Source organism: Capsicum annuum, chromosome 7 (genome assembly GCF_002878395.1).
Source record: "Capsicum annuum cultivar UCD-10X-F1 chromosome 7, UCD10Xv1.1, whole genome shotgun sequence".
In the NCBI taxonomy this organism is placed as follows: domain Eukaryota; kingdom Viridiplantae; phylum Streptophyta; class Magnoliopsida; order Solanales; family Solanaceae; genus Capsicum; species Capsicum annuum.
The window spans coordinates 195,111,531-195,127,072 of NC_061117.1; positions in this window are offsets into that span (position 1 = coordinate 195,111,531).

The following is a 15,542-nucleotide window of genomic DNA, read 5'->3' on the forward strand; positions in this document are numbered from 1 at the left end:
TACAAGTACCAAATGATGGACTTTATGTCGGATTACTCCGCAAAAGATATGCTGCTCTTTTATGGAAATACGAAGAAGCGAAAGCTCAGAAGCCGTCCATAGCACCGGATGAAGAACATCTTATCCATATTGATTAGATCTTTCTAGCTTGAGTCCGTTAATGTAATAACCTATCCTCCTTGGTTTAACTTGTTGATTTATTTGTAGAGCAGATCATTTGTACCCATAATATTTTTTTACATTTTATTTATTTATTGAGTTATTTCATGTAATTTCCGAAGGCTTTAATTTATTTTATGCTGTCTATGAATATAATTTAATCCTTAGTTTTGAACATATTAATTAAAATAGAATACTAGATTCAAATATCGTAACAGATAATACATCTGCTGCAATAGACGACATATCTTATCAAATAGATTTAAACATATGTTGCCACATGTAGGTCATCTGCCGAAAATTATATAAACAGGTCTTCCTACTTTTTTGATTTATTCCAACAGATTACCTATCACTTGTAATAGATAAATTATATGTTGTAATAGATTGTATATCTGTTGCGACAAACAGATTCCAACAGATTATCAATCTGTCACAACAGGTATTATATCTGTTACAACAGATAGACAATTGTTGTATTATAAAAATTCAAATTTCACCAGACATAAAAATTTTTGCCACTACATGTAAAGTGAAGTGGCTTGAAATAAAAAATTGTTATCGTGTTCGTCTTTGTCTTTGTACATATTCTCCTTTATACACGGGCTATAACCATTTAGTTAGGTCATCTGCTGGAAATTATATAAATAGGTCTTCCTACCTTTTTAATTTGTTCCAACAGATTAGCTATCAGTTGCAACAGATAGATTATAAGTTGCAACAGATTGATTGTATGTTGCAATAGATTATATATCTATTGCGACAGACAGACGAGTACATCTGCATAATGCAATAAATGACCAATCTATTCCAACAGATAATCAATCTGTCACAACAGGTATTATATCTATTACAACGGATAGACAATCTGTTGTATTAAAAAAATTCAACTTTCATCATACATAAAAATTATTGCCACTACATGTAATGTGAAGTGGCTTGAAATAAAAAATTATTATCGTGCACGTCTCTGTATTCGTACATATTCTTCTTTATATACGAGATCCAACCATTTAGTTAGTACCCTATAAGCCCAGACCTCTTGCATCTTTCCCACAACGGCATCGCACATACCGGTCATTTCTGTGCAGGTCAACAAACACTTGATGTATGCAAGAAAGTACGGCCCGAACACTGCACCAATTTTATTTTTTAGGAGTTGGATGTTCTTATTTCGACCTTTAAAAACCCATGATTTCTTCATCAGGACTTTCGCTGGCAAATGATCCATCAACTTATTCTGCATCAATAACTTCAAGAGTGGCTGCACATGTGTTAAAAATGTGTCTTCGTTGAAGACAGGTAAATTGCATTCATAAACCTTAATCTTTCCCTCGTTGAGTAGTATCTCAACAACGAGAAAATGTTTGACTTTCACATTCATAACTGCAAGGATTCTCTTTGCTTTGGTCCAGCTCTTTCCGTATGGATATGTCCTCTTCCCTCTAACATATTTAATAATTTCTTTATCCCATTTAAACGTAGAAACTAACTTATCAAATCTACAGCAACCGGGACCAGATCGCCGGCGGAGATCATCGTACCTATTCTTGAAATTGTTGTAGAAGTTGAGGTCCATTATCCTATCGACAACATCATAAGCATTCGGGTACACTAATTACCTGCCACTCATGAGGCAGAGAATTTCATCAACATACTGTGGTATAAGAAGATAATTTTAAAATAGGGTAGTAATTATAAAGAATAAAAACACAGTGGAAAGATTCTGTTACAGAGGGTTCTCTGAATCAGTTCACAGATTACCCAACTAACACAACTTATGCAACAAATGTGTATTTATGTTGCAATAGAATACCCAGATGTTGCAATGGATTACACATCTGTTGCGTAGCTTCTTCTTCATGGAGTAGATAGGAAGGCTAGGTTAGCAAAAGTAAACTTACATAGTCCATGTACCGCTCATGCATATTTGTCATATTCGTGAAGTCTTTGGCTGCAAATGAATGCATGGTGTAATCTTCTGGAACCTTCATCTTGTCATTCATGATTTCTTACAGTTTTTTCTTTTTTTTTAGCCAAGTGTCGTTTATATGTCCACCTTCTTCAGCGGCCCCTGAACTTCAACAACTCTTGGAGCGGGAAGAGATGCAATTTTTTTTGTTTTCACAATGAAGAGTATTTGTCTATTATTTCTTATCTTCCTTCTAACCTTCACTGTAGAAGTGTATGGCTCCCTGAGCTTCTTGGATGATATGACACCCCTCTTGGATTTAGACTCCTCGGCAACTTCAGCAATAGCCTCTAGCTTTTTAAGGAGTTTATCCTCTCTGTCCTTGCAAACTTTGTATTCACAGTGAGAATACGAGGGTGAAGAGGGGTGAGAGGGACCATTGTAAGTGTGGGAGGGACCGGTGTAGGGGTGAGAAGGAACTGTGCAAGGGGTCTTTTCAAATGTATTTATTTTTTCCTGAGCACCAATATGCACATAATCACGACTGGCAGCAGCAGCAAAATCCTGCCACTATCATCAACAACTCTACCAGCAACACCCCTAGAAGAAACACGAGGATTTGTTCAGTAAGTTGGTCGTGAAGAGCTTCAACATTAGGCTAACCTTGCCTAACTACTCTTAGTATGGATGTTACTCAGCCAATTACTTCCTTATTAACTCCACCGTTGGGTCTTCTTTTGTATCAATAAGAACAAGAGTAAAAAAAGAAGTCATCCCCAACTCATCAACAGTAGGCATGATCCAAGGATGCACAACCTATAAAAAAGACAGGAGGCATTTATATCATATAATAATAACTTGCAGTCAGTTGGGCAACATGTTAACACAACTAACTTATGCAACAGATGATCTAGCTGCCGCAATAGCTGATTTGTATGTCGCAATAGATTGACAATATGTTGTATCAGATTATCCATCTGTTGCATAATTTATAGTAGATGGGTAATCTGTTGAGTCGGGTAAAGGGAGACAGAGAAACAAATGGTTAATCTGTTGTGAAATATGGATCATCTGTCACAACAGATTACCCATTTATTGCACCAGTTGCAGTTGATGGGTAATCTGTTGTAACGGATGACCCATCTGTCGCAACAGATAACACATCTGTTTTAATATATTTTTTTGAGGGAAATTATTTTAGCTGAAAGAAGATGTACTATATCATTTAGAGGGTTAAAAAGTTCAACCTCCTTAATATTATTACTGCCATTTACAGCCAACCACCTAAGGATTCTTGGATGAGAAACCTCATCCGGGTAAACCTTGAACTACTTTAGAAGGGGAGGAATGGCTTCGCATACCCAAGCCTAAAAAATGTAAACAGGAACCAAGCAAAAAAAGTCATAATAACTATATTTTATATAAATTAATGGATGAGTAAAAATAGTGACCAATTTTACCATGAAAGCACAATGAAAACTTTATAATGTGGTCGTCTTTGGGGATAGCTGTGTCAGTAAATATTTGACAGTCAAGTAGTAGCTGTCATATCCTCAGGGATAATCGTTAAATTTCTCAAAATTATCAGCAAGCACCAATAAATCTTCTATGACTTTCTTGACGTCTCTTGCTAATAAAATGGAATGGAAAAACTAAACTAAGCACAATTTCTCCCTGTAGTGCTTTGGTATGTTTTTATCTCTGAGATCTTCCACTAAATCATTCGCTTTGTAGCTACGTCCAATAATGCCCAACAACCCATTTTTTTCCCTTGCATTTGTTGGACCCTTTGTGAAGTGTTTCCTTGATGAGAGGTTCTTCTGGACGATCGAATCTCAAGTCCGTCACTATGACAAACTCTTTCAATCCAAAACAAACCGGCATGCCACAGTAATTGATCCAGATTTCATCCATCTTTTTTCCCCTCCTTTGAATCTTTATCATCCCTCACGTACTAGATCCTGCGCTTGAGAAGACATATACCATGCTCATTGGGAAATGGAGAGTGCGGTCCACAGGTAGCTCAAGAAAGTATGCAAAGCATCTCTTGTTAAAAAGTCCGTCTATGTTTTCATTCTTTATAATACTCCTAAGTTCATCAAAATATTTCCTCAACTGACATTTAAGTACAAAATCACCAGTTACTTTGTCAGAATTATCTATCGACATCACAACTCAAAACCAGTCGATACTAATGGTTTTGATAGGATAATGCTGGGATTTTTATATTAATTCACGCCCCATTGGTGAGAAGGATTTATCACTTTCCTCAGCTTCATTTTTCCCAAGTTTCTCCGAATCTATCTATACTCTAGCCTTTTTGGTTGGGTGGTCAGAAGTTGATTCACTTTCAGTTTCTTTTCTTTTGGAGACATCTTTTAACTACAAATAATAGAAAAATAAAAAATCATTGCATTTGATGTCTGCATAATTTTTTTTAAAAACATAAGACAAATTTCAATAAATTATTCTACGCCACATTATAAAAAAATACTCCAATGGATAACCCATCAGTTGGAACAGATGGGGAATCTATTTGAAGACCTATTTAATATCTCCCAATAGATCTTTCACCTATTGCAATAGATGGACCACCAATACCATAACTAATGCCACCACCAATGCCACCATGACCACCCCTAATGCCACTAATACCAACACCAAGACCACCGGCACCACCTCCAAAAATACAAATACAAATACCGACACCACCAACAACATCCACCAACAAAACTAGAAATACCATCCAACAATACCACGATAGTCAACAAAACACTGATAAAAAAATAGGATTTTCTTGGTGCTTCCTACTTTTTTAGCATCAAAACACAAAATTGTTAACCCATTCTCGAAGATAATACAACTAAAAGTCTTCTTTTCCATCATTAACTAAAAAGCCCTAATTTTTAGAATAAAGAATAAATGTAGAACTCTTTTCAAACTCTGTTACCTGTGAAGACATAGAAAACGATGGATACAAGCAAGAATCAAGTCAAAAATAACAACTATATGGTCGGAAATGGGAAGAAAATCGACCTATTTTGAAGGGTTGAGCAATATATTGAGTAGTTGTTGTCTGTATCATTGAGAGAGACAGAGAGAGAGAGAGAAATAAATAGAGAGAGGAGCGATAACTTAAGCTTTGAAATGAGAAAAAGTTTTTTCCGCAAATGTATGATTTGTATGGGTTGATTTGTAATTTTGAAACAGAATGACAAGTTTTGAAATTGTTAATTTGGTCCAAATTGATCTTATTTAATTTTTAAAATTTCAAAAGATATAGTTTTTAAAATATTAAGTTAATGAGAACTCATTTCAACTCAGAGTGATCGATCGACGACTCAGGTCAGGATGAAAGCAATACCAATACCATGCAATTGCAACGGCTCAATTGAAGTTGTAGTTGAGACTATGAGCTTATTTATCCCTAGTTCCACCTAAATCAATTTAGGTACTATTAATATTAACATTAAGTTAATGAGAACTCATTTCAACTCAGAGTGATCGATCGATGACTCGGATCGGGATGAACGTAATACCAATATCATGCAATTGCATCAACTCAATTGAAGTTGTTGTTGACCCTATGAACTCAGTCATCCCTAGTTACACCTAAATCAATTTAGGTACTATCTTAATATTAAGTTAATGAGAACTCATTTCAACTCAGAGTGATCAATTGATGACTCAGGTTGGAATGAACGCAATACCAACACCATGCAATTGCAATGACTCAATTAAAATTATTGTTGACCTAATGAACCCATTCATCCCTAGTTCCACCTAAATCAATTAAGGTTCTATCTTAACATTAAGTTAATGAGAACTCCGATCGACATCATGGGTCAGGATGAACACAATACCAATACTATGCAATTGAAGCGACTCAATTAAAGTTGTAGTTGACCCTATGAGCTCATTAATTCCTAGTTCCACCTACATCAATTTAGGTACTATATTAACATTAAGTTAATGAGAACTCATTTCAACTCAAAGTGATCGATCAATGATTCAGGTCGGGATGAACACAATACCAACACCATGCAATTACAAAGACTCAATTGAAGTTGTTGTTGACCCTATTAGCTTATTCATCCTTAGTTCCACCTAAATTAATTTAGGTACTATTCATCCTTAGTTCCACCTAAATTAATTTAGGTACTATCTTAAAATTAAGTTAATGAGAACTTATTTCAACTCAGAGTGATCGATCGATGATTCGGGTTGGGATGAACGTAATACCAACACCATGCAATTGCAAAGACTCAATAAAAGTTATTATTGATCCTATGAAATCATTTATCCCTAGTTATACCTAAATTAATTAAGGTTCTATCATAAAATTAAATTAATGAGAACTTATTCATCCCTAGTTCCACCTAAATCAATTTAGGTACTAGCTTAACATTAAGTTAATGAGAATCTTTTTAACTCAGAGTGATCGATCGATGACTCGAGTCGAGATGAACGCAATACCAACACCATGCAATTGCAAAGATTCAATTGAAGTTGTAGTTGCCCTATGAACTCATTTATTCATCCCTAGTTCCACCTAAATTTATTGCAATGGAATTTACTGGAAAAAATGACTAAGCTGTTGGAAATTTCTAACAGATATTCATATCTTTTGTAATAGATGACATATCTGATTTAATTATCAAATAGACATTTGTATCTGTTGTGACAGATAACTGAGTTGTTGGATATTTTCAAACAGATATTGATATCTATTGTAATAAATGACATATCTGATTTAATTATTAAATGGACATTTGCATCTGTTGTCATAGTTGATTGAGCTTTTGGGATATTTAAATAGATATTGATATCTATTGTAACAGATGACATATCTAATTTAATTATCAAATGGACATTTGCATATGTTGTCACAATGATTGAGCTGCTGGGATTTTTAAATATATATTTGTATTTATTGTAACAGATGACTGTGTTGTTGGTTTTTTTAAATAGATATTGCTATCTGTTACAACAGATGACATATCTGTTTGAAAATCTTTTCTTTATTTTAATTTTAAAGCAAGCTTCTGTCCGAGTAGATAAAGTAGTACTACAAAATGCGGTAAAAAATATTTCTTGAATAACTCAAAAATGAGTTTATTGAGTAGTCTTATCTTGTATTTTCAATGTCACAAGTTTTTCTCGTGCCCCTCAAATTATTAATGAATATTAATTATATTAATTAATTAATATTGAAACCCACATCTACGTACACAATACATCTAAAATTATCTCATCTCTCCTTTTGCTTCAGCCCTAAATTTATTTTATTCATCTCTCATCTTTTTATTTCTCTCTTCTTTAGGGTTATCACAAAATTTTTTCTCTCTTTTCTCTTCTTTTTCTCATAAAGATCCTTTCGGATATAAACCGATCCATATCTTTCCTCAACTGAAATTGCTGTTTTGATCCCCTTTTGACATTAAGGTATGGTTCACTATTGCTCTTTCATTATCGTTTTCTTTATTGCAAGTTATTTATATCTACTTTTTTATTTAATTACCATTAACCCATATCATATTTATTCAAAAAATTTGAAAGAACTTTTAAGTGTTGAATAAAAATCAAGAATTTTTATTATACTATGCGAAAAAAGTCATCTGTTGGGAGAAGTTTAAAAGCCTTGTTGGTAGTAGCATTTTTTATATGTTTTTTATTTTATTTCTTTGTTGTTGATGTTATTATTGATGTTGTTGGTGGGGTTGGCATTGTTGGAACTTGTGGTGTGTTGTTGTTGATGGTGTTGGAACAAAGGTTGTTACTTCTTTGTTGTTGATAATGTTGTTGATGATGTTGGAACAAATGTTGTTGTTTCTTTCTTTGTTGTTGATGTTTTTTTGTTGTTTCTTTGTAGTTTATGTTGTTGTTGATTTTGCAACCAATAGAGCAACTGTTGGAACAAATCAAACCACCAGCAAGGCTGGTTTGATGTATTCCAATAGACTTCACATCTGTTGTAACAGACTTTACATCTATTGCAACAGACTCTACATTTGTTGCAACAGACTCCACATCTGATGCAACACTCTACATCTATTACAACAGACTCCACATCTATTGCAATAGACTCCACATCTGTTGCAACAGATGGAAAAGTTCTTTCTTTGACATTATTTTTTTTCTCTTCTTTGTATATATAAGTAACTGAAAGTTGATCAACTTTTGCCCGACCAACACAAAAGGCTGCAGTAAAGATGGATTCGGAGGAATAAGTTGCATATAGATGGAACCACTTCATATATGGGAGGTATGTATTACTGATAATGTTATCGTGGAAACACACAAAGAGTACATTGATTTTGTGAATATTGTTTTTACCAATTAGTCATTAATCATTCAAATAAGATACCTGAAATTTTATAGTTAAGTTTGGTAGGTCCAAACTGATAAGGCTGAGGGACCATGAATATGGTCCTGTTAAGATTTAATATCGGTTGTTTCTCATGTTTATGTGTCAAGCATTATGAAGGGATCTAGTTTTAGTGTCATTGTAAAGAGATTCAATAGCGATTGGACTATCTTTTAGGGTGCATTGAACTCTAATAAGGCCTTCAAATCCTAGCGTTGCATTTAAAAATAATAGAAAACCAGTATAGTTACTGCCTAAGCCTAAATTTATATGGTTGGGTTGCTCGGGGTGATGATTATACGCCAGAAGGTGCGGTAGGAGAATGCCTTCAAGGAAAAATGAGTGGTTGATGAAAGACTATTTCATCTGAGAGCTAATTAAAGAGGATATATAGGGTAAAAAGTAACTTCTAGCAAATCTGGATGATGAAATTATCTTAAAACATGAGAAATCTGTATCAAGTGTAAATATGAAATTGTATCCGATAATGAAAAATCTGTTTGTTGTTTCTCTAAGAGGAAAATAGTGCAGATGATTATTTTTCTAGGGAGTTGTGTCTAGGTAGTAGTGTCGGGATTATCACCTAGATTCTAGATAATAGTAGACGACCAAGAAAGCAGTCTTACTGGTATTGAGGGTTGAAATAATGTACAGTAAGTCTATAAAACTTACGCCAACAACAACTGCAGTTAAAGTAAGAAATCAAAGCGAAGGCGGCAATTTCTGAATTTTAAATTGCATCCCATGCCTTCTTATTTGTGGTTTCGATTAGGTCCATTGCTGTTGACCTGATTGAAACCACAAACGAGATTGAAAGACAGATTGAGTGTCATTACTTCCTTAGCAATATGGATTTATTGATTATGTTTTCTTTTCTTAGCATTCTTTCAATATTCCTTGGAGAAGATTAGAGGTTTGCTGTAGTATGTGAATTTCGATAATTTTCAAGCTTGCCTCTAGCTTGTTGATTTGGTCTTTAAGTTTGTCATTGCCGTCTTTGAAGTTGGTATAGAGTTTCTGATCTCTTGTGAGCTCGATCAGGAACACTATTTTCGAAGTTGTGGCATTGTAGAAGCCCTTCAAAACACTTTCTTCAGAAGCCTTAAAGGATAAACGTAGGGTCGCTGTGTTTGTTTTAGTCAAAATGTGTTGATGCGCACTGAAGATGTGGCCCCAACCGCTGAATAACTCACTTTTATCGAGTGTTGCTCAATGCAGATTGCTCAACCAACCTTTAAGGGATTTGATAAATTAATAAGCAAGGAGTTATGTAACATTTGATCTAAACTGACTCTACCAAACCTATCAAACATTACGTAACTCCAGGCTCATTACCCTATTAAAAAACTTTGCTCGAGTTAGTGGACAAATCAAATGAGCTCAATCTCTGAGTATTTCTGCTGATTGCTCTTCTCCAATATAGATGACAAGATATCATGTAAAAGTCTACACCGTTACCAGAAATTCTTGCCAGATCAAAAGTGCCATTATCAACTCCTTTGTTTTGCACAAGTATCCAAAAAAGAAATATTTGAACTCCTCTGTCTTGTACTGTTGAGCAATGTACAAGGGCCACAGAAGAACAACATGAGCTGAAAAAGGTGAGAAGATAAAAAGGGGAGAAATAGGAAGGACAAACTAAATGCTAGATTTAGTTCATCTTTGTTTGGTTTGTTAAACAAATAAAATGCGAATGTAAATAAAAATATTTCTGCCTTTTCTTTTGAAAGATAAAAGGCAAAAATATTTTATAAAAATATTTCTGCCTTTTCTTTTGAACGATAAAAGGCAAAAATATTTTCATTTACATTCGCATTTTATTTGTTTAACAAATGAAACAAAGATAAACTAAATATAGCATTCAATTTGCCCTTCCTATTTCTCCCCTTTTTATCTTCTCATCTTTTTCAGCTCATGTTGTTCTTTTGTGGCCCTTGTACATTGCTCAACTGTGCAAGACAGAGGAGTCGAAAATTTTCTTTTTTAGATACTTGAGCAAGACAGAGGAGTTGATAATGCCACTTTTGCGCTGGCAAGTATTTCTGCTGATGGTGTAGACTTTTGCATGACAAATATCTTGTCATCTATATTGGAGTAGAGCAATCAGCGGAACGGCTGAGATATTGAGCTCGTTTGATCTGTATACTAACTCAGGCAAAGTTTTTTGATAGGGCAATGAGCCTGGAGTTACGTAAAATTTGATAGGCTTGGTAGAGTCAGTTTAGATCAAACGTTACGTAACTCCTTGCTTATTAATTTATCAAATCCCTTGAAGGTTGGTTGAGTAAGCTTCATTGAGCAACGCTTGATAAAGGTGAGCTATTCAACTATTGGGACCACATCTTCAATGTGCATCAACACTTTTTGACCTAAAACAAACACAGCGGCGCTCCATATATCCTTTAAGGCTTCTGAAGAAAGTGTTCTGAAGGCCTTCAATGCCACAAATTCGAAGGAGAAACTATTCCTGATCTAGCTCAAAAGAGATTAGGAACTCTATACCAACTTCAAAGACAACAATGACAAGCTTGAATATCAAATCGGCAAGCTGGAAGCAAACTTGAAAATTATAGAAATTCACATACTACAGCAAGCCTCTGATCTTCTCCAAGGAATGTTGAAAGCATGCTAAGGAAAGAAAACACAATCAATTAGTCCATATTGCTAAGGAAGTAATGACACTCAATCTGTTTTTCAATCTCGTTTCAGGTTCCAATCAGGTCAATAGAAATGGACCTAATCGGAACCACAAACAAGAAGGCATGGGATGCAATTTAAAATTTAGAAATTGTAGACTTCGCTTAAATTCCTTACTTTAGCTACAGTTGATGTTGGTGCAAGTTTTTTAGACTTACTGTACATTATTTCAACCTTCGATGCCCATAAAGATGCTTTTTTGGTCTTCTGCAATTTTCTAGAATGTAGGTGATAATCCCGACTACGCTTTCTAGTCGCAACTTCCTATCAAAGTGTCCATCTGCATTATTTTTCTTTCAGAAAGACAATAGATGAATTTACATTATCGTATACACTTTCATATTTGCACTTGATTCAGATTTATCATGTTTTAAGATAATTTCTTCGGCCAGATTCACTAGAAGTTACTTTCTACCCTATTTCTCTTCTCCAATTAGATCTCAAATGATATAGTCTTTCATCAACTTCTCTTTCCCTCGCAGGCATTCTCCTTCGGCTCCTTTTGGTGTATAATTATCTTCTCAACCAACCCTTCCATATAAATTTGAGCCAGGGGAATTTTTATTGTTTTTTCGTTCTTGTTTGATGCAGTGTGAGGTTTCGAAGGCCTTCTCAGAGTCCAATGCACACTTAAAGTTAATTCCAATCGCTATTGGATCTCTTTAACGACACCAAATATTGACCCCTTCTCAAAACTTAACATGCATAAACACGAGTATCAACCGTCAGAATTCGTAATTGGGTATCTGCACCATCTTCATGGGTCTCTCAACCTTATCAATTCGAACCCATCAAACTTAACTGTACAATACAGGATCTTGTTTGAATGACCAGTGCCTAATTGGTTAAAAATTGCATTCACAAAAATATTATACTTTGTGTGTGTTATCCCGATAACCTTATCAATAATACTTAACCCCCACACATGAAAGTCTATCCACCCATCTGCACGCACCTTATTCTTCCTAGCCTTTCTATGGCTTAAATTGAATAAAGAGATGACTAACACGTTGTAACAGATGCCACATCTATTTAAATTGTCAAACAATTAAGACATCTGTTATGATAGATGATCAATCTATTGCGATATAGGACTTATCTATTTGAAATATCGAACAGGTATATGCATCTGTTGCAATAGTTTTAATATTTTGTAAATTATCCAACAAATAGAATGTATTTTGCAACAAATTATGCATATGTTAGATTTATTTTAAAGCAATTTTCTTTTCTTTCCGAAATACAATAAAGTTTGTACAATGTTTACTTAGATCCATTTTCTTAATTTACATATTCAAAAAGTCGCCAGTTTTATTTAATTAAGGGATGAACAGTCATGGCTTTTTGACTAACCCCTTCCTTTATAAATAGGTCTCTCCTTACTCATTCATTCTACATCTACACTTCCAGATATGGTTGATCCATATTTTTATAAGAATATTTATATCGAGTCCTTCCGGGAACTTCGAAGACTGTGTGATGAATTCCAGAGAGATTTGACCGACTTCAGAGCAAGGCTGAGGAGGATCCTGCTGCTGGTGGATGAAAATTGTTCTTCAGACAATGAAAGTAGTACTAGTAATACTTATAATAATAATAATGATAATAATAATAGTAGTAATAATAAATAGGTTATGTTTTTTCTTTTATCATATGTATTTTCCTTTTTAATATTGGATCTACCTAAACAGATGGATCATATGTTGCAATAGGCGATTATTAATAAAAAAATAGTTATTATTATTATTGAGAGGGTGAAAAGTATTTAGTCATGACTTTTTTCATGTGAAAAAAGATTCATAAAATAATAAAATAAATGATAAACACAATTTATAATCGTAAAAGAATGGTTAATTAATTTTAATAACTGATCGTGACTCTTCGACATATTTGTTTTTAAATTTGTTTTTTTTAACTTATATAATAAAAAATTCACCAAATTTGGATTAAATATATGTTGATTATTAAAAAAGATAGCTTATATGTGTAATAGATATATTATCTGATGCAACAGATTATCAATTTGTTGCTACAAATGATATATCTATTGTCAAAGATGGGTTATCTGATGCAACAAATATATAATTTGTTGCCACAACTCAATAAAAACGGTTACTGAGAAGAACTTTTCAAGTCATAACTTTTCACAGTGATAAAAAAGTCACCAGTTTGAATGTAATTAATAAATAGAGGTGAACAGTCGCGCCTTTTATTTTTGAATCTGTTTTTTAATTTATATAATAAAAAAATCACCAATTTTGGATTAAAGATAAAGATATGTTGATTATTAAAAAGATATATGTTGCAACAGATATATTATCTGATGCAACAGATTGTAGATTTGTTGCAACAAATGGTATATCTGTTATCACAGATGGGTTATCTGATGCAACAGATATATAATCTGTTGCCGCAACTCAATACAAATAGTTACTAAAAAGAACTTATCATGTCATAACTTTTCACAGTAATCAAAAAGTCACCAGTTTGAATGTAATTAATAAATGGAGGTGAACATTCACGCCTTTTATTTTTGAATCTATTTTTTTAATTTATATAATAAAAAAGTCACCAAATTTGAATTAAAGATAAAGATATGATGATTATTAAAAAGATATATGTTGCAACAGATATATTATCTGATACAATGGATTGTAGATTTGTTGCAATAAATGGTATATCTGTTGTTACAGATAGATTATCTGATGCAACAGATATATAATCTGTTGCCACAACTCAATAAAAACGGTTACTGAAAAGAACTAGTTTAATCATAACTTTCCACAATAATAAAAAAGTCACCAGTTTTAATGTAATTAATAAATAGAGGTGAACAGTCGCGCCTTTTTGCCTAACTCATTCAAATTCAATCCTCTATAAATAGGTCACTCCTTACTTGTTCATTCTACTACACATATCTATTTATTTCTTGCTCGTCTTTTATATTACACCTTCAACTACTTTCTCTTCAAGGACTTGATAGATTTTCTCTTTCTTTGGTGAGTTTTTTTTTCTTGTTTTTTGTGTAAATATACTTGTATTACTTTTGGATTCTTTTCTTTTCTTTTGTTTTTGCATTTTTTGTCAATTTATGCGTGTTATAGATATGGCTAATCCAGTGTGGGATGTTGCTATTTTATGAGACGCCGTACGGGAACTGCAGAGGCAGGTTCATGACATACAGTGGGAGTTGGCCGCTGTCAAAGTAAAGATGTTGTAGGAGATCCGCAGGATGAGGAGGCACTGCTGCTGCCGATTGAAGATTGGCGGGCTGACAATAATAATAATAATAATAATGATTATGATAATAATAATTAGATTTTTTTTTCTTTTACCTATGTATAAATGTATTTTTATTTATTTTGTTTGGTAAAAAAATTATGTTTCATCCACTTTGACGTTTTAATTTTCATTCTGTTTATTTTTTTTTCTCAACAAACATATCTACGATAAAGGAATAATTTGAATCCCAGTATCAATAGCAAGAGATCAACATACAGGTTATCTGTTGGGTTTGTGACAGGAGCTAAATTGTGTTGTTTGAAATAGATTATTCATCTGTTGCAACATAATTATAATATGTTGCAACAAATAAATATTCTTGTGCAACAGATAAATTGTCTATTGGATCAGATTACTAATATGTCACAACAGAATACCTATTTGTTCGATTCATGTTACGGGCACTATAGAACTATAAACATGAATCCAACATATGAAATATTTCTTTTACCTATGTATTTTTATTTTTTATTTAATAAAAAAATTATGTTTCATCCATTTTGACATTTTAATTCTTATTTAATTTTTATCCTGTCTATTTCTTCTTCTCAACAAACATGTCTACGATTAAGAAATAATTTGAATCCAGTATCAATAGCAAGAGATCAACATACGGGTTATCTGTTGGGTTTGTAACAGGAGTTACATTGTGTTATTTGAAACAAATTATTCATCTGTTGCAAATAAATTATAATATGTTGCAACAGATAAATATTCTTGTGCAACGGATTAATTGTTTATTGGAATAGATTACTAATCAGGTACAAAAATTTAATTGTCTGTTGGAACAGATTACTAATATGGTGCAACAGAATACCTATCTGTTCAATTCATGTTACCGGTACTATAGAACTATAAACATGAATCCAACATATGAAATATTTCTTTTACCTATGTATTTTTATTTTTTTTTGTTTAATAAAAAATTTATGTTTCATCCACTTTGACGTTTTAGTTCTTATTTAATTTTCATTTCGTCTATTTCTTCTTCTCAACAAACATGTCTACGACTAAGGAATAATTTGAACCCGGTATCAATAGTAAGAGATCAACATGCGGGTTATCTGTTGGGTTTGTGATAGGAGCTATATTGTGTTGTTTGAAACATATTATTCATCTATTGCA